Genomic DNA, 20,274 nt, shown 5'->3' on the forward strand with positions numbered 1-20,274 from the left:
ACAACTATGCTACCATAAGGTCTCTAGTGTAGACCTGGTCTAAGCAACTGCTTAGGGCTCCATGTGGTTCAAAGCTTCCCCCATTTGCTTTTTAGTAAGTGTTGTGGGTTGTGTGTGGGGGGCCTCCCCAGAATATTCCTGCATAGGGGCCCCCATGTGCTAGCACCTTCACCAGACAAGGCATCACACGGGAAATATTTCCTTATTAAAAACAGGCATATTTGACCACCCAGCCTTGCCTCCAGGAAGAACTTCCAGGTAGATACAGGTTCTCCAAATGGTAGCACTGGCACATTCAGTAGTGTTTGCTGATTACCAGGGGCGAAGACTCATGAAGGAACTCAAATCCACCAGGCAAGAAGATGCTGTAAATAGCGTAGCCAAGTTTCAGGCTCTCACAATACAGTGGGAAGGGATCCAGGGTTTTCTGGTGTCAGGAGGAGAAAGCATTTTGTGGAAGGAAGAAAACACACTGCCTCAGCTGGATTTCCTAGCTCTGGGATGGGCAGACTCTGGGTTCTCATTCAAGTGGCAGCATCTGAAGCAACAAGACCTCCTTATGCTTATGCTCCAATACATCTGTTAGTCTATAAGGTGCAAAAGGGCTCCTTGTCGCTTTTGAAGACCTCCTTAGTGGATCTTGCTGAGTGTGCATGGGTGGACTCTCTTGCCAGCCCAGAAAGAATTGATATCATGCCAGATTCTGTTCTGGGCCCTTGCCTCAGGCCACAACTTATTGGTTAAACAGAATTGAGGCAAAAATCTCAAAATAAAGTCGTTCTTCTGCCCAACATAAGCTGCTCTCCCCAGAAACTTTTACCTCACCACTTGCAGCCCTTCGGGGTCCTTGCCATGACCCAGGGACTCTTGCTATCTGCTCCTGGCATTCTCACTCAGCTTGGCTGCTTGGGAGTCATGTGATAGCTGGTTTCTTTTCACAGCCCCCAGTTCCAGTGTAACAGTGATGGGCAACCAAGGCCCATGAGTGGGCCTCAGGAATGGCCTTCCTTTCATTCAGTGGGCCGCAGGTGGGCAACCCGTGGCCTGCAGCCCCCTGGGGTTCCGTCTGTGGCCCACACAACCTCTGTCTGCTCCCCTCCCCTACGTGCCTCTCACACACGGGGGCACTGGAGTCCCATGATTCCTACTCCTCCCATGGCCTCCCAGCACTTTTGGAGTGCCACAAATGGCTGATTCGTGCTCCATCCCTGCTCCTCCCAGGATTTGAACAACCATGAATAGCTCCAAAATGCTGGGAGGAGTAGAAAGTGTGAAAGCTCCAGTGCCCCAGGCCTGAGAGGTATGTGGGAGAGGCAAATCAGACAAGGGGTCCACAGGCTGCAGGTGGGTCTTCAGTGGGTTGTATGTGGCCCATGGGACAGAGGTTGCCCGCAAACGTAGTACAAGAACTCAGCTTCCTGCTCCCTGTAATCTCTCCAACCTGGCTGAGTTCTCGCTGGCCTTTCTAAAGATGAGGTGCCCCTCAAGTTGAACTCTTCTCTCCACAGGCTCAGCAGAGAGGCAGCTCACAGGTGGAGCTATGCCCATCTCTCATGAATAGGGTTGGTCACTGTGAAAATGAGGAGGTAGCATCCATCACAGCCTAATTAAAATACTGCACTGCTGGCCTACAGGGGTCTGGATCGCTTCCAAATGCCAAATAATTCAAGAGGGAATCATTTCTTGGCCTCCAATGCCCCAAATTATTTTCTTTTCAAGAAGAAAATTGGAGATGGAACGCATTCCATTTGGACAGAGGATTTGTCTGCAAGCGAGGCCAAAACTCTGCTAAATAAGTCACCATGCCAAGTGCTTATGGGTAATTAGGCATGAAGGGAATCAGCCGTCTGTTCCCTCCATTGTGTCTCTCAGACTGCAGATTTGCAACGTGCCTTCAGAGTTGTGGCACTCAAGCTGAAAATGGGTCCTAGACATACGGCCACCGTAAGGGTCTCCGTAAGTGTATTGGTAAAGGTACCGGAACATCAGAGATCTCTGGTGGCAAAATGAGTAGTACTTCATGCACTGATTCTCTCACTGGGATACTTTTTTTAAAAAGACCTCGTTTGGCACTGATAACTATTCCTATTCCTGGCTTCTAGCGCCTTTTGATGCCAATGGCTTAAAGGCATTATTATAGTGGGTGGCCACAGTGAGTTCATATAGTTCTACTGGAGGGGTGAGATACACAGCTGGGAAGAAAGTTGGAAATGGTCCAGTTATAGAACCCAGTGCATTTGTCTGCTTTTGTTGCCCTCAAGTCACTTGTGAAGGCGAGGTTTGTTGTATGAAATGGAAATGTAGCCATGGGAAACCTCCTTTGGTTGTACATTTAATATTGGTTAGCAAAGTGTAGATACTTATCTTAGCCATGTTACCATTTCTTGGCAACATATGTTAGTATTTCTTGCTTTTATATGGGCTACAAATACAGCAAGACTTGCCTTTGTCATGGATATTTGTCTTAGAACCATGAACAAAAGTAGGAAGTGCAGAGAGTTCTGAACTAAACTTCTAAAGTTTAGTTCCCGTTCCCAGCAAGAGGTTCAGATCAGATCCTACTTGATCTAAACTAGGGCAAACCCAGTATAACAGAGTTAAAAAGGATCCTGACTCTAAGCTGCAAAAAGTCTCAGAGGGGTAGCTGTATTAGTCTATACCTTTAAAAACAATGAGCACCTTAGAGACTAACAAATATATTAAATCATGACATGAGTTTCTGTGGGTAAAACCCACTTCATCAAATGAGAGCAAAGCTGCAAAGTTCAGGAAGTTTTTGGATCACTCCTAGAGGAATTCTACAATTTTACTATGGCTCCAAATGCAACAAATGCAGAATTCTCCCGGGGCTATTGGATCCAGAGTTTTGATTAATCCAGTACAGAGCTGAGATCTGGATCCAATCTCTTCCAGAATTTGGAGTTATTCCCATACAACGTTCAGGTTCAGAGTAGGGCTGTCAAGTGATTAAAAAAATTAACTGTGATTAATTGCACGATTAACAAATTTAATCGTGATTAATCGCTTGCACTGCCCCTTTGAAACACTGCTGTGGCGTTTAAAAGGGGCAGTGCTTCATAGAGCCCGGGATCAGCTGTAGTCCCCAGTTGACCCCGGCTCCATGCAACGCTGCCCATTTGAAAGGCTGCCCTGGCGTTTCAAAGGGGCAGCACTGCGGGAGCCCAGGATCAGCTGGAGTCCCAAGGGAATGCCAGAGTGGCACTTCAAAGGGGCAGTGCTGCACAGCTGATCCTAGGTGCTGCCCCTTTGAAAGGCAGCAGCAGCTTTTCAAAGGGGCAGCGCTGCCCAGAGTCTGGGGTCAGCTGGAGACTTCAGCTGATCCCAGGCGTTACTGTGCTGCCCCTTTGAAACGCCCTGGCAGTGTTTCAAAGGGGCAGCACAGCAGAAATGCCTGCGATTAATGTGTTAAAAAATTAACTTCTTAATTGTGCTCTGCGTTAATCGCAGGTGTTAACACGTGTTAATTGACAGCCCTAGTTCAGACCTATGTCTGGTTTAAAATGCAGGTCCATATTCATTACATCTTCTGGGGTTTGATTTAGTGAATCTAGTAAGGACCCACTGATGGTTCCTCCATTGACTTGGGAAATCCATGGGGTTGCAAGGAGTAAGGGAAGTTGACAGAAGAGTTTCTCCTGTTTACCTCCCACAGTGGAGACGCTGCAGATATTTGACTTAAGATACATCAACTCCAGCTATGCTATTCCTGTTGCTGGAATTCCATACCTTAGGTCGACTTTCTTGCGTAGTGTAGACCTGGCTGTAGGCAGTGCTAGCCAGTGCTAAGGCATGGGTCTCATTTGCTTTGAAGGCAATATCAAACTCCCCTGGACTTAAAAGGAGCTGGATTAGGCCCTAAATATTTAACTAAATCAAGGTGTGTGTGTGTGTGTGTGTGTGTATTGTGTGACATTTATAGGGAAACCTACAGTTCTAACTCTGTTTGGGTATGTCTAGACTACAGAGTTTTGTTGACAGAAGTTTTGTTGACAGATACTGTCGACAAATCTTCTGTTGACAAAGAGCGTCTAGACTACATCCAGTTCTGTCGACAAAGCAAGCCACTTTGTCGACATAACAGTGTGGACGCAAAGGACAGTGTAGATGCAATAATGCCTTCTATCGACAGAACTCTGTCGATAAAAGGCATTATTCCTCGTAGAATGAGGTTGACATACATCGACAAAACTGCTGAGTTTTGTCGACGTTATGTCGACATAACTCAAAGGCAGTGTGGACGCAGGTATAGTTTTGTCGACAAAACCCTGTAGTCTAGACACACCCTTTGTGTTTGGGAGGAATAGATTTTAAAGAAAATTGCCATATACAACTAGAGCATTTAATCATGTGTTAAATCAGGGGTGGGGAACCTCAGGCCTGGGGCCAGATGAGGCCCCCCGACTTGCTTGGATCTGGCCCCTGAGGCTCAGGGTACCCCCCCAACATTGAGGAGCCCATGCTTACTGTGGGACTGGAGCACACAAAACCTGGACCCCACTAAGTTCTAGTGTGTGAGGGGGATGTGGGGAGGGTCTTTCTCCGTCTCAGTCGGGGGCCACGTCAGTGAGGGTTTGTCTTTTTTATTTTTTGCTTCTCACTTGTGTGCACCCCCGACTGATTTTTTTGTGTGTCAGCAGCCCCTGACCCCAAAAGGGTTCCCCAAACCTGAATTTTAAATGCTGATCCCATTTTATTTTCTTCGGGGGTAGTGCAGCTTTAGCCAAAGCATAAAGCAAACTCTACCAAGTGTAGAAAAAAAATCACCCTGATGTGTCCTTTTTGACAAACTGACCTGTGGGTCACAACCTGAGTTTATTGATCTGTGGGGCCTTGTCTGGGTATCGAGCCTGTTTTCTGGACTTTGGTTGCAGCTGCATTCCTGACTTCTGAAAGAGTAGGGGGTGTGGACTTCCACTAGGAGTAACCACTGGGAAGGAAGTAATGTTCATTAAGTGTGTTTCATGCAGAGGCAGTGCAGGACTAAGCATGCTCAGTGCAAAAGCTTGTCTCCTTTGCCTGTCAAGCCCTATGTTTGAACTCGTTCCAGAATACTGGATTTACTTTTCACAAGGAAAGAATACCTGACTGGACTGCATTTTTCCTTCTTTCTTCTGTGTAGTAACCAGAAGATTGGAAACAGTATTCTTTTATGATCAATTCAGTCTCAGTAATACAATGTTGTTGAATGCAAATATCACCATGGCAAGAGAGAAAGAAGAGGAAACTTTGCTACCTGTAAAGTGAAGACTTCTTCTTAGGTCAGTAAAGAGAGTGAATAGAAACTATGTTTTCCAAGTACTTTTGGCAATAGTTTAATGTTGTTTCCAACTCCACCCCACCTCCTCAGATACTTTAACATAAATTAAAGCACACTTTTAAAAAAGTTAATTTTCTAAGCTAATCAGCAGCTTTATTGTTGTTCAGTATTTCTGATCAGATAAACCTGTTTTATATGAAAATGTTGTGACAAAAGTTTATGTATTTATTCTTTGTTGGGGGAAACTCCACTTCTGAAAATGTGATACTGTTGACTTTAGCAGTTAAAAAAAGAATTTAAAACCTCAGTGCTTTGCTTCTATACTGTGCGTGTAAAGTTTTTAAAAGGTTATTCCTCTCTGTCCCCCCCCCCCAGCTGAAAAGAGGACACTTTCTTGAAGAATATATCTTATCAAGCAAATGTTGTGGCTTGTTCAGATAGTCATTTCCAATCTGAATGTAGATGCTTTGCATATTAATGTATGGCTGTAGTTCTTTCTGTGAAATTTATTTTTTGATTTGTTGCCAGGAGGTGGGAGAAGGAGATTTTACTTTTAAAAAAATAGGCTTGGAATGGTGGACGCTTGCCTTCTGAAATAATTTAAGAACTTTAAGCTTTTTTGTGTAAGAGCTTACTTAAAAGTATCCATCACAGAGATTTTTAAACACTTTTAACTTTTGTGGAGCGGAAAGCACAATCTTGTTGTACTGCCTAATGGAGAATTTTCTAAATATAGCCAAGTGTTCAAGGAAGAAAATGACTTATTAAATAAAGGTAGACTCAAATATTAGACTTTAAAAAGGAGTTTTTAGCCCATGGCTTTCCTGTGTTTTCATTCAATTTCAACTACTGGTAACCTCTCATTTCAAATGTACTGCAAAGGAGATTTTTCTTCAAAAAATTAACATTAAATTGAGTAACTGGGGAAAATATATATAACACTGACTATACAAATAGTATTTTGGAAGTGCCTTTTAACTCTTGAGATAATCCTGGAAATAAATGTATATGCAGAAGTAAAATAACTTTGTTGTAAACTATTTTTTATGTTATCTAGTAGAACTAGGTGTGGAATTGTTTCTTCATAGGAAAGAAAAACATAGCTAAGCAGAAGGAAGGTTACTGATAGATTAGGAATGGCATGTGCTGTTTTGGAGATAGAAATGCACAGGTCTTACTGCTAAGTGATTGTAAGTGAAAACTCTGCAACTTTGTAAGTAGTAAATCGGCAGTTTTATTTTCCAGTAACAGGGGTGAGTGTAGACTGGAAATGATGAGATTATCTAGCCTGTTCCCTTTGGTTCTTTCATTGATTTGTATTGGGGTCACCTGCTACCTGCAGAAGAGAAGAGGGGCAAGGAATATCTGTGGCCAAACAAAAGGACCGTGAAAATGACCAGATCTGAAACACTCTAAAGCCTTTCTTTTTTTCACCGTTCTTCACGTTGGCTTCAAGCAAGTGTTTGGCTGGAAGGACAGGAAAAGGTCTGCCCCTGCTGTGGTTTAGCAACCAACCTGCAGAGGAACATGGAGTCAGTGTGATCTACTGGGCACAGGACACCTGGATTCTATTTCTGTGTTGCTGGGGGCAGGTAATTTCTGCCTCTTTGTGCTTCAGAAAGGGATAGAATCACATAGTCACCTTGTTTGTAAAGTTCTATGAGGCCATTTGTTTCATATTTGCAGAGTGGAGAGAGGCTTACCATGCACACAGATCTGGATTTCCAACACTGCTATATTTGAGGTTCTTCAGCTCCCGAGATTTTGCTCAGGTCATGTTAGTAATAGGGATCATTCACAAATAGCCCCTCTTTCCCATCACCGCTGAAGTGAGTTTAGATCCAAGTATTCATGCTGGCCCTACCTCTAGTGCAAGATAGAAATCATTTTTGGAAGATTGCAACCCATCCACAGGCGTAAGCTTTAGCAACAGTTAGTGTCTTAGGAGGTATAGATGGGAAAGCGCTATTAGAATGTTGGATCCCCACCAAGGGAAAGCCCAATAGTAGATGACCATCATTCTGTTTAACGGGTACTGCCCAGTTCCCATTTACCACAGTTCCTCAAGGGTGGACCAGTCAGCTAATAACCTGTCATCCACTTGGCCTCACAGCATTTTTATTTTTATCTCTTCTCTCTTGTTTTTTTCACACTACAAACACCCTGGTGCTTTTATTCCACACATGAACTTTAAAACTTCTGAATAAAAAAAATGTGACCGTAATTTCTTTAGTGCCCAAGCTGTCACCCATATCCGCTGCTGTCCATAGCCAACATGTATTCAATGCATGTTGCTCCCCTGTCTGTTCTGCTCTCACACTCATGCTGTGAGTCTGGGACTGCCGAACAATTTAAATGGGGTGGTGGTGGGGGGAAGTGCTATAATGAGTTTCCTTGTTCTAATTCCCATCTGTGATTCTGCTCACTCTCCCTGCTTAAAATATGGGGCAAAACTTTTGAAACTGCCACACAGACGAATCAGAAGTGAACGTGTGATGGAGGAAGTATGAGAAACAGACAAATGGGATGTTCTCTGCTACCCCAAAACAGCAAGCTACATTTGCTCTGAGAATGAGCAGCCCTATGGGTTGGAGTGGGATGGGGCAGAAACAAAATTGTCCTAAAGTTTCAGAAGTGACTAACGATTGTGGGCGCCTGTCTTCAGATGCTTTAGAGACCTGATTTCAAGGTCAGTGCTCAGTGCTTTCTGACAATCCAGGCCCCTTTGAAGTGTCATACCTTGGGCACTTTTGAAAACCAGTCTCAATACACCTGTATCTCTAGCTAGGTCCATTTGTACCATTGAGGCTTATGGAGCAGATATCGGAAAATGTCATCATACTGCCAGGCAATTAGAAACGTGTGTGAATACGGTGGAGGCGCTCAGTGTCATGGGGTAGACAGTATAGCTTTGCTTATTCTGTTTATTTGGTGTGATCTTGAGCAGCTGTCACAAATGGGCTCCGCAAACCTTCTTTGCCTACCCTCTGAAAAGGTCTGGTGCAGAAATGCAGAGCAACGTCTCCTTTGGCATCGAAAGTAGCACTGCATGCACAGGCTGTTCTGCACAGTCAGGAAGGGATGTGGAATCTTGCTCTGTACTTCTGCCTTATACAGAGGACCCTTCAGAAGACTCCTGAGCAGGGCAGCAGGAAGCATTTTGGGTTCATCTGTATTTCTAGCCTTAGTCCTGATTTTGATTGATACTGACTGTCCTCATCCTCCTTCTGAAACCCATGACTGTGCCGTCTTCCATCGCCCTCCCTCTGCATCCCATAGGAATAAAATGGTAGCAATGACTGGGACATGGGGAAAACTTGGGAATCAGAAGCGGCATCATCAGGAGCATGCTTAGAAGGTTATATTGAGCTGACTATACTGAAGCCCATTTACTGCAAATCCTAGCATTTCCCATGAGGGCTGCATCTCAAGCTAGTAAGTGTTCAGGCAAAGCTATTCTAAGGCCAGGTCTACTCTGGAGGAGAAAGTCAACTTAATACACAGCTCCAGCTACAAGAACAGCATAGCTGGAATCGACGTACTTTAAGTTGAAAGTCTACACTTTGGGAGGTTCCCTTACTCTTCACGACCCCGTGGAGTACCAGGGTCGACGGGGGATCTGTCAGCAGTTGATTTAGTGGGTCCTTACTAGACCTGCTAAATCAAACTTCAGAAGATCGCTCTCTAGGGGTAGACCTGGCCTGACTTTGCTTACATTATTGGCTTCCCCCACTGTAACTCATTTATGGGTACAGCTAGATGGCGAGGATCTATCTGAAAAAGATACACAAAATGTGGTCTGCATTTTGCGTATCTTTTTCCGATACTTTTGTCGGAAGAGGCTTTTCCGAAATTTGGCCCATTTATACTGGACCAAATTTTGGAAAAAAACCCTCTTTTGAAAGTCCCCTTCTTCCTCATGGAAGGAGGAATACAGTGGCTTCCGAAAGAGCGCGTTTGCTCTTCCGCAAAAAAAAGCAGAAGAGCAAACGTGTTCTCTGGATGCGGTGGAGGTTTTTCAGGATACCAGAGGTATCACAACCTCTCCCCCTCCCCCCCGCAGTCTAGCCATACCCATTATATCATTTGGTTGGTAGGCCAGCTTAACTGAAAGAGGAAAGAATTTGTATCCCAAGCCCCTCAGTTACTGAAATGAAACCCCTGAGCCAGTGGTATCAGTCCCCAAGTGCCAGCCATAGTTCTAAGTGCTGCTAGCAATCAGAATGAAATTTAGCAATCTCAGTCCTCTGTGGACTAGCAGGAGCAAGGAGCACTATGGAGCCTTTTTAGAGAGAGACATGCAAAACCTGTCCACATTAAGAGATAAGACAACAGTATTGGAATTCTCTCCCAGGGGCATGTATAAGCTGAAGACACCTTCTTTGCCATGACAGAGATGAGGCTGCACGTATAGCCACATCATTGCTGTCTGGGGTTGGGGCATAGGATGGGGGCAATGACCACAACCAGAATACAAACGTTCAGAGCTTTATTTGTGACATTTTAAGACAAAAATGTGTTTATTCTTACAGGTCGCAGGGGAGATAAGGCCATTACATTTATAGTATTGTCCACAGACTTCATAAATGTGAGTACATAATTCAGAGTTATGTTGTTTTCAATACGGGGAGAAGTTTTGGTTCTACTTATCAAAGAATAATACACTGAAGCAGAACAGGTCCCTAAGGGTATGTCTACACTACAAAGTTAGTTCGAACTAACGGACGTTAGTTCGAACTAACTTTAATAGGTGCTACACTAGCGCTCCGCTAGTTCGAATTTGAATCGAACTAGCGGAGCGCTTAGTTCGAACTAGGTAAACCTCATTTTACGAGGACTAACGCCTAGTTCGAACTAGCTAGTTCGAACTAAGGGCTGTGTAGCCCTTTAGTTCGAACTAGTGGGAGGCTAGCCCTCCCCAGGTTTCCCTGGTGGCCACTCTGGCCAACACCAGGGAAACTCTATGCCCCCCTCCCGGCCCCGGACCCCTTAAAGGGGCACGGGCTGGCTACGGTGCCCGTGCCAGGTGCAAGCCTGCCAGCACCCAGCTAGCAGACCCTGCACCTGGCACGGCACAGAGCCACCCACCCGATGCCCCCCAGCCCACCCCCTCTTGCCGGGACCAGGCTGGCGGCTCCCGGGAGCTTGCCCTGGACCGCAAGAGGCGGGCACCTTCCTGGGCTAGTGCGGACATCGTGGACCTCGTCCACGATCTCCGCACTAGGCACAGGAAAGTGGCTGTCTAGGGCAGGAGAGCTGCCAGCCTGGCCACCCACGAGCAGGTGTGCATGAAAATCAAGGGGGTCCACTGAGACCCCCGACACTGAGCCCTGAGCTTACAATGGCCGTACTGGGTCAGACCAAAGATCCATCTAGCCCAGTAGCCTGTCTGCCAACAGCGGCCAACCCTAGGGACCCTGGAGGGGATGGACCGAAGATAATGACCAAGCCATTTGTCTCGTGCCATCCCTCTCCAGCCTTCCACAAACTTTAGGCAGGGACACCACTCCTACCCTCTGGCTAATAGGACTCCATGGACCCAACCTCCATCACTTTATCTCACTTCCCTTTAAACTCTGTTCTAGTTGTAGCCTTCACAGCCTCCTGCAGCAAGGAGTTCCACAGGTTAACTATTTGCTTTGTCAAGAACAACAACTTTCTCTTACTAGTTTCAAGCCTGCTACCCATTCCTTTCCTTTGGTGTCCTCTAGTCCTTCTTTATGGGAACTCAGGAAGAACTTTTCTGAATGCACCCTCTCCACCCAACCCCTGCTTTTAGAGACCTCTATCCTGTCCCCTCTCCGTCTCCTCTTTTCTAAGCTGAACAGTCCCAGTCTCTGTAGCCTTTCTTCATCTGGGACCTGTTCCCAACCCCTGATCATGTTAGTTGCCCTCCCCTCTCCCAGCCTTTCTCTTCCCCTCTCCCACCTCCTTTTCCCAGTGTCCCCCAGTTTTTTTCAATAAAGACAGAGTCAATGTTGGAAGAAACGTTATCTTTATTTTGTACATCAATAAGAAGAGGGGCTAGGGAAGGGTAAGTGGAAGGAGGTGAGGGAGGAATGGGGTACGAGCCCCCGATGGGGAGGACTGGGCTGGCTCTGCGGGCTTCTGGGGGTGGAAGCTCTCCTGCAGCCCCCCAATTACTCCCTCTCCCCAGATGGCAGCCTGCGGCAAGTGCAGCCGGGCTGATGGCCGAGTGGTGTGATGTGCCCAGTGTGGGCACTCAGGGCACTCCAAGCCAGAACTTCTTTGGAAGCGGGGCACCCCTTAGAACTGTGTGTCCGGGGTGGGGGTCGGGACCCTTTAAGCGCAGCCCTCGGCTAGCCTGAGACAGCATCTCCATGCTCTAAGTCCTCCTTTTATGCCCTGCCAGCACTGCTTCCGGCCATCCTTAAGCCCTGTTCAGAGTCCACTCAATGTGGACTTACTAGTTCGAAGTAGCAAAACGCTAGTTCGAACTAGTTTTTAGTTCTAGACGCGTTAGTTCGAACTAGCTTAGTTCGAATTAACTAATTCGAACTAAGTTAGTTCGAACTAGCGCTGTAGTGTAGACGTACCCTAACTCCCATTGAGAGTCAATGGGAGTTGGGAATGTGACCAATTTTAGGAACTTTTGAAAATCTCACTAGGTTCCTATTTGCATCTTTAGGTGCCTACAGACATTTGTAAATCTGGCCCTAAGTCTCATTGCCCTTCCATACATCTTATGCTTTAAATGCTTAAGTCATTTTGAAGATGACTCTTAAAGGTTTCCTAAGCCACATAGGTGGTTTTCACAATGTTGCCCATCTGCTTTAAAATAACACATGAAAAAAATGAATGTAAGACAAGGTTTTGGCTGCTGTTAATGGTTTCTGCATTGTAAAAGGATTTTGACTAAAGAGTCAATGACAAAGAGGCATAAACTTGGAGTATAGTTTAGCTGCTAAATTCAGGTTTAAATCTGTATTTGCCAGAGCCTGAAAAGTTCAGAAGTGTTTGGATCCAGAATTAGAGTTTGGCCCATTATAGATGGCAAAAATAGTTTTGAAATGTGTTTCTGAACTGTGATCCCCACTAAGTTTAGGTGTCTAGGGCTTTGTATTAGCCATTACAAAGGTAGGAAACTACCACTGTTCCCTATAAGCTGAGTGGTTTGGCAGCCACCCAGGGGAGATTAAAATGCCACCCATATGATTAGCTGAGTTCCCACAGTGCCCACAGCCAGCAGCATATATTACTACTGATGGTGCACATCCACACATGCCTCAGTGCACATAACAACAATCATTCTGCACATTGAGGGGGGAATAGAGGGAACATTGGAAACCACTGCAAAACTCACTGTTAATGTTGATCCTCTGCATACAAAATTTGAAGGTGTCTGAATCTGGGCCATATCCCTAGCAGAAAACAAGTGGTGAAATACCCTGCACTGACAAGTAAGGACTCTGAAAAAACAGGTGTCTTTTCTGAACTGCTTCTCTAGTATTCTTAGGGTTCAGGTGGTTGACTAAATGAGCATTGTGTGCACCAGGCAGCAGGGTTTAGGGTTGTTCTCAAGTGCCTTTGTTTGCAGTATGTAAAGCCATCAATGCATCATTCCTTCTGCTTCAGCTCTTTGCGACTCCCGTCTTCTCTATTGATTTTGCACAGAACTTAGTGCCCTGGAAAGTGTGACCTGTACTGCTGGCTAATTTATTTCTGTCATGCTTGTAGGATTTGGGGAGGGTGATGGCGGGGCAGGGGACAATGAATTCAAGATGTGGAATATATATCCCAAGCTCTGAAACCCTCACAGATTTTCCAGTATCCCAAATCCCCTAGTTTGTATTCTGTACAACGTCAGATAAAAAGGGAAATCAAATTCACATAACTAATCAGGCAATTCACCGGAATGAACTCTTCTTGGTGACGTATGCCTGGGCTAATATTTATTCAAAGTTTGCTAGATTTCAAAATCAATTTTTAAACTCTCTGATTTATGAGCTTGAACCAAAAGCCCAGATCTGAGCTCCCTAAAACCTGCTTTAATCTGAGCACTGCTGCTTGAGCTCATCTGTGTTTATTTCATGGAAGTTGGAGGAGTTGGATTTTATTTGTGTTGAAAATTCACGTTGGCTTAGAGTGGGTGGTGGTTGAAAGATACATAGTTGCTTTTATTTTAATATTGTAATTGGGATTGTTTATCCAATGGACACAAATATTAGTCTTCTCTGTCCCAGTTTTCTTTAATCAATGAAATGACATTTGCATTAGATATGTGAGTTAAAGAAATTGCTCCAAGTCTATAAATATTTATGAGCAGATTCTGTCCCCCTGCTTACATTGACTAGTAACTTTCTGTCTGAGTAGTCCCTTTGAAATCATTGGCCCTTGCTCTCAGATGTAGTGCTTTATACCATGACTTAGTCTCAGCGAGTTCCCTGAACTTTGGAAAAGAGCAGTGAACTTTTTGGCTCTGATTGAAATCATGTGACATTCATGGCGGTATCATGATTTCAGTGGGCAACTGGGTGGAACTCAGCAGTTTTGCTTGGAGATTCTGAGTTGATTAGAACCCAGAATGCTAACCCAGAATAGGAGTGCCGTGTGTTTAAGAATCAAAATCAAAGTGCGAGCCCCACGTGAAGCAAAACTGTTGCCTATCCTGAAGCTGGAACTCTGGGAGTTGGAGGAGTCAAACACTGTCTCAGAATTCCCACACTCATTTACACAATTACCCTCTTTCTGTTGTCCTTATATGTACCCATGGGTCTGTGAACTTCACTCCAATTCATCTGATGAAGTGGGTTTTATTCATGAAAGCTTATGCTCTAATAAATTTGTGAGTCTGTAAGGCCTTGTCTACACTAAAAGGAAGATTGTTGCTGCCGCAAATGATCTTCCAGAGCTTGATTTAGCGAGTCTAGTAAAGACTTGCTAAATCGAACTCAGAGGATGCCCCTGCTGGCATTTTTCAAGGAGTAAAGGAAGCTGTTGGAAGTGTTGCTCACACCAGCCTCCCACTGTTGGGACGCTGCCAAGCTCAGCTTAAGGTTAGCCAGCTCCAGTTACATATTTTATGTTGCTGGCTCTAATGTAGACTGGCCTATGGTGCCACAGGAAGCCTTGTTGTTTTTGTAGATACAGACTAACATGGCTCCCACTTTGAGACTTTTCACTTGGGATACAGGGGTTTGTTTGGGTCCACCACAGTGCAAAGCCCTGTGTGGGCCCATGATTATGGAAAGCTCAGTGAACCTTTCAGCAAACCTGACCTGAGGGTTAGGTTTGTAATACAAAGTCAAACAAGGTGATCATCACTCGCCTTGGGGTTCCAGTGAACCCATTTCACATAGTTACAAATATTTTGTTGCAAACATCTTACATGTTAAACTGTCCTGTGCATTTCCAAAGAGCCTAAGACTGACACCCGAGTGAGGACCATGCATTTGGGGGAGAATTTTGAAGGCGAAGATGTACATTCAGTGCAAGGTCAATAAGACTGTCCCCAGGCTGTGGGATAAAAACTGAATTTTGGAATAGTACATGTCTCACTTTCACTGTACTGCTCTGTCTGCCTTGCAGCAAATATGCCCTTGAGTTACAAACTCTGTCAACACACTTAGGTTCTGAGTTGTATCACTAAGGCTGTGTCCAGACTCAGGGGTTTTTTCGAAAAAAGTAGCCTTTTTTCGAAAAAACTTCACCTGCGTCCAGACTCAAGCCGCGTTCTTTCGAAATTAAATCGAAAGAATGCGGCTTTTCTTTCGACGGCGGTAAACCTCAATTTACGAGGAAGAACGCCTTCTTTCGAAAGTTCTTCTTTCGAAAGAAGGCGTTCTTGAATGTAAATAGGGCTTCTTCGAAAGAGAGCATCCAGACTCACTGGATGCTTTCTTTCGAAAAAGCAAGCCGCTTTTTCGAAAGTTCAACGTGCAGTCTAGACGCTCTCTTTCAAAAGAGCCTCTTTCGAAAGAGGCTTGCAGTCTAGACATAGCCTAAGAGGCTAGGACCACGCACCCAACCAGATAGGCTCCCAGTGTCTGATCATGTCAGTATTTGTATTTCTTGCCCTTCCTTCCCCCCACTGGTCATGATGGGATAGGTCCTAACATTAAACTTGGTTTTCTCACGGCATTGCCCCCATCGAGGATCAGAGTGAAAGAGAGTGTGACTCTGAAAAGAAAAGGTCTTTTGGTTTATACATGGCTCCTTGAGTCACTAAAAAGCCCATGAGAAAGACAAACACACACACTTTAAATGAAAAATACTAAACCCCATACCTAAAACTTTATACAGCATCCTGGGCTGGATTCGTCTCTGCCTTTCACCAGTTCTAGACTGGTTTAATTCTCGTGACTGGAGTTACTTGTTCTGGTATAACCGAAAGCAAATTCAAATTCACTTTTTTCACTTAAAACCATTGGAAAAAAGCTGCCTGAGGCTTTTCTCTCCTTCAAAATGTCAGTGCAAACTTACATTGCCAGGGAGAGGAACTTCTGGAAAAAATTATTTAAAAAACAATTTGCAATTGTATTCCCCCTCTCAAATTCAGAAAATGTTGACCAGTTTTAATTTTTATTATTTTTTCAGCACTCGAGAGTGTGCCAAGCCTTTTGCAGAAACAAATTAAGGCTGTCCTGTGCTGAAGATTAACTGACATATGATGCAGCTCACAAGGGTCAAAAACAAGCATCAAAGGGGCAAAGGGAGAGGAAAAACAGCATCATAATAATGAGATCATGTTGTTACACAAAACAGCCTGTACAAATGGTTCCCCTAAGGGCTTAATCTAGTGTTCATTGAAGTGGAGGGAAAGAGTCCTAGTGACTTCAATGAGAGTTAGAAAAGGCCATAAATTACAACTTTTCTCTATACATAGCTATATTTGAAAGGTTTGGTCTTGACCATGCATATAAGGCAGTAATCTCTCATGCATAGTGCCTTTACTATGAGTATATTTATTTGGTTGCAGGCAATGTTCCCTCCAATCTTTTCCATCCATGTGTGGAATACGTTTTTGATGTGCACCAAGGCATCAGTAGAAACAAAGCACCTAGCTGTGGGTGCCCTGCTGTTCAGCTGGGTGACATTTGACACCCTCCTGCGGGCCACACAAGTGCACAGCTTACAAGGAACACTGATTGCATTTACATGCTGTACAGACACCAAATGGGAAGCTGGACTCCATCGTGCTACACACAGAACACACACAAAACAAAAAAATGGTGCCTTCTCAAGAAGCATATGCCACTTCTGTTTGTTACTATCTCAGTGTAAGCCATATAATAATACTATCTAGCTCTTGTATAGCACTTTTCATTAGTAATTCTCAAAATGCTTTATAAAGGGAAATAAGAAGATGGGGAAACTGAGGTACAGAGCAGGGAAGAGACTTGTGCAGGGTCATCAGGCTGGTATTTTCCTCTTGAGTACATTGACGTATCACAAGCATTGTTACAGGCTGGGGACTGACTGGCTAAGTAGCAGTTCTGCAGAAAAGGACCTGGGGATTACAGTGGATGAGAAGCTGGATATGAGTCAAAAGTGTGCCCTTGTAGCCAAGAAGGCTAATGGCATATTAGGTTGCATTAAGAGGAGCATTGTCAGCAGATCTAGAGAAGTGATTATCCCCTTTATTCGGCATTGGTGAGGCCACATCTGGAGTATTGTGTCCAGTTCTGGGCCCCCCATTATAGAAAGGATGTGGATGCATTAGAGAAGGTCCAGCGGAGTGACCAAAATGATTAGGGGCTGGAGCACATGACCTATGAGGAGAGACTGAAGGAATTGGGTTTGTTTAGTCTGCAGAAGCGAAGAGCAAGGGGGGATTTGATAGCAGCCTTCAACTTCCTGAAGGGAGATTCCAAAGAGGATGGAGAGAGGCTGTTCTCAGTAGTGACGGATGGCAGAACAAGGAGCAATGGTCTCAAGTTACAGTGGGGGAGGTCTAGGTTGGATATTAGGAAAAACTATTTCACTAGGAGGGTAGTGAAGCACTAGGATGGGTTCCCTAGAGAGGTGGTGGAATCTCCATCCCTAGAAGTTTTTAAATCTCAGCTTGATGAAGCCCTGGCTGGGTTGATTTAATTGGGATTGGTCCTGCCTTAGGCAGGGGGCTGGACTTGATGACCTCCTGAGGTCTCTTCCAGCTCTATGATTCTATAAGTTCTTGCTCCTCTAGGCTATATGCATGTGGGTTGCCCAATTATTGTGATGGGTGCCATACAAATATGTATCATTCATTATTCTTATTTGGAGCCTTTAGTCCACTGGTTTTGCTTGTGGAGTTTTGTTTTACATTTGTGCGCTTTCTATGCTTCTTGTGTAATTCTTGTATAGCATGCTCTGTGCAAAACCTAGGTCTGGGCTAAACATGGTGACATCTGTCTGGTTTTTGCATGTACTGTAATATAGAATATGAATGTTTCCTCTTGTGAACAAGTTGTGCTTCTTCGGAAGAGAGGCTTCTTAGAAGCTTCACTGTTTGTTGTTACTACCACAGCCACGAGTCTTCATTTTAGTCACCATTAGTGTCAGCAAAGGCAGTGTACACATTTGGTTGTTCTCTCTCCCTTTCTCCACCACAGGCATAACACAATGCTTGTAATGCCGTAGGTTACAGCTGCCGGAATCACAGTTTATATAAAAGAGGTTGGGGGCAGTAAGATGAGTGCTTGGGTGGCCACTCAGGAGAGATTCAAATGCCACCCAGTTGATTGGCAGAGCACCCACAGCTGGCAGCAAGTGCATATAACAAAATTTATTCCACATATGGATGGAAAAAATAAAGGGAACATTGGTTAGGGGGAAGGACTGGAGCTTGATGATGATGACCATAGAATCATAGAATACTAGGACTGGAAGGGACCTCGAGAGGTCATCGAGTCCAGCCCCCTGCCCTCATGGCAGGACCAAATACTGTCTAGACCATCCCTGATAGACATTTATCTAACCTGCTCTTAAATATCTCCAGAGATGGGGATTCCACAACCTCCCTGGGCAATTTATTCCAGTGTGTAACCACCCTGACAAATAGGAACTTTTTCCTAATGTCCAACCTGAACCTCCCTTGCTGCAGTTTAAGCCCATTGCTTCTTGTTCTATCCTCAGAGGCCAAGATGAACAAGTTTTCTCCCTCCTCCTTATGACACCCTTTTAGATACCTGAAAACTGCTCTCATGTCCCCCCTCAATCTTCTCTTTTCTGAACTAAACAAGCCCAGTTCTTTCAGCCTTCCTTCATAGGTCATGTTCTCTAGACTTTTAATCATTCGTGTTGCTCTTCTCTGGACCCTCTCCAATTTCTCCACATCTTTCTTGAAATGCGGTGCCCAGAACTGGACACAATACTCCAACTGAGGCCTAATCAGTGCAGAGAAGAGCAGAAGAACGACTTCTCGTGTCTTGCTCACAACACACCTGTTAATGCATCCCAGAATCATATTTCCTTTTTTTGCAACAGCACCACACTGCTGACTCATATTCAGCTTGTGGTCCACTATACCCCCTAGATCCCTTTCTGCTGAACTCCTTCCTAGACAGTCGCTTCCCATTCTGTATGTGTGAAACTGATTGTTCCTTCCTAAGTGGAGCACTTTGCATTTGTCTTTATTAAACTTCATCCTGTTTACCTCAGACCATTCCTCCAATTTGTCCAGATCATTTTGAATTATGACTCTATCCTCCAGAGCAGTCGCAACCCCTCCCAGCTTGGTATCATCTGCAAACTTAATAAGCGTACTTTCTATGCCAATATCTAAATCGTTGATGAAGATATTGAAAAGAGCCGGTCCCAAAACAGATCCCTGCGGAACCCCACTAGTTATACCGTTCCAGCAGGATTTTGAACCATTAATACCTACTCTCTGAGTACGGTTATTCAGCCATGATGATTAGAGCTAAACACCTAAGGGTATGTCTAGACTATGTTCCTCTTTCAAAAGAGGAATGCAAATGAGGGAAATAAAAAATGCAAATGAAGCACGGATTTACAAATCTCACACTTCATTCGCATAATCTCTTCAGCTAGCTTTTTCTGGAGATTTTTTTTTGGAAAAAAAAAGCAGTCTAGCGGGGGTTCTTTTAAAATAAACCCCTTTTTCAAAAGAATCCTGTAAATCTCATTTTTCCAGGAATAAGCGTTCTTTTAAAAAGGGGGTGTTTTTTGAAAGAACCCCGTCTAGACTGCTTTTTTTTCATAACAATCTCTTCCGAAAAAGCGGTTAGATGAGATTATGCAAATGAAGTGCGAGATTTGTAAATCAGCATTTCATTTGCATTTTTGATTTCCCTCATTTGCATTCCTCTTTCGAAAGAGGAATGTAGTCTAGATGCACCCTCTAGTTTAGATTGAGGTCTCAACATACAGGGTGCTGTATATACATAATAAGAGAGGGTCCCTACCCTGATCAACTCTTAAATTGACAAGACAGTCAGAGATTAGAAGAGGGAAAATATTATTCCCATTTGCGGAGAGGAAGCAGAGGCAGAGAGGGTAAGTGACTTTCCCATGTCATACAGGAAGTCTGTGGCAGAGTCAAGAACCTCCTGAGTTCTAGTCCAGTGCATTATCCACACAATCAGCCCTTCTGTCAATATATCCTGCTCCAGCATATAGACTCCATGGCAGAGGAGCTTGTTAACTCATTTTACTGAACTCTGTCATGAATTCTGTGTATATGCTGGTGAATCTTCTTTCTTTCTCCAAAACTAGATGACTGAGTAACAAAATGGCAGATGAATTTTGATTTTGATAAATGCACAGTTATGCGTATTGGAAAACATAATTTCAACTATATGTATAAAATGATGGAGACAAAATTAGCTATTAACACTCAAGAGAGAGATGTTGGAGTCATTGTGGATAGTTCTCTGAAAACACCCACTCAATGTGCAGCAGCAGTCAAAAAAACAAACAGAATGTTAGGAATTATTTAAAAAGTGATTGAGAATAAGACATAGAATATCTTATTGCCTCTATATAAATCCTTGAGTACTGCATGCAGATGTAATCATCTCAACTCAAAAAAG

At 44.2% G+C, this 20,274-nt stretch overlaps 1 long non-coding RNA gene across 4 annotated transcripts in view; it reads left to right on the forward strand.

Annotated features, from left to right (window-relative positions):
• The first annotated feature begins 4,989 nt into the window (after positions 1–4,989).
• The window catches only part of LOC142824446 (uncharacterized), a 108,105-nt gene continuing 92,820 nt past the window's right edge, over positions 4,990–20,274 (forward strand). For all 4 annotated transcript variants that reach the window (XR_012899322.1, XR_012899320.1, XR_012899321.1 and 1 more), the window contains exons 1-2: positions 4,990–5,279; positions 9,811–9,866. This is a non-coding gene — a long non-coding RNA (uncharacterized LOC142824446). The remainder of the gene's footprint in view (positions 5,280–9,810; positions 9,867–20,274) is intronic.

The sequence above is a fragment of the Pelodiscus sinensis genome, unplaced genomic scaffold, assembly GCF_049634645.1.
Source record: "Pelodiscus sinensis isolate JC-2024 unplaced genomic scaffold, ASM4963464v1 ctg35, whole genome shotgun sequence".
NCBI lineage: Eukaryota > Metazoa > Chordata > Testudines > Trionychidae > Pelodiscus > Pelodiscus sinensis.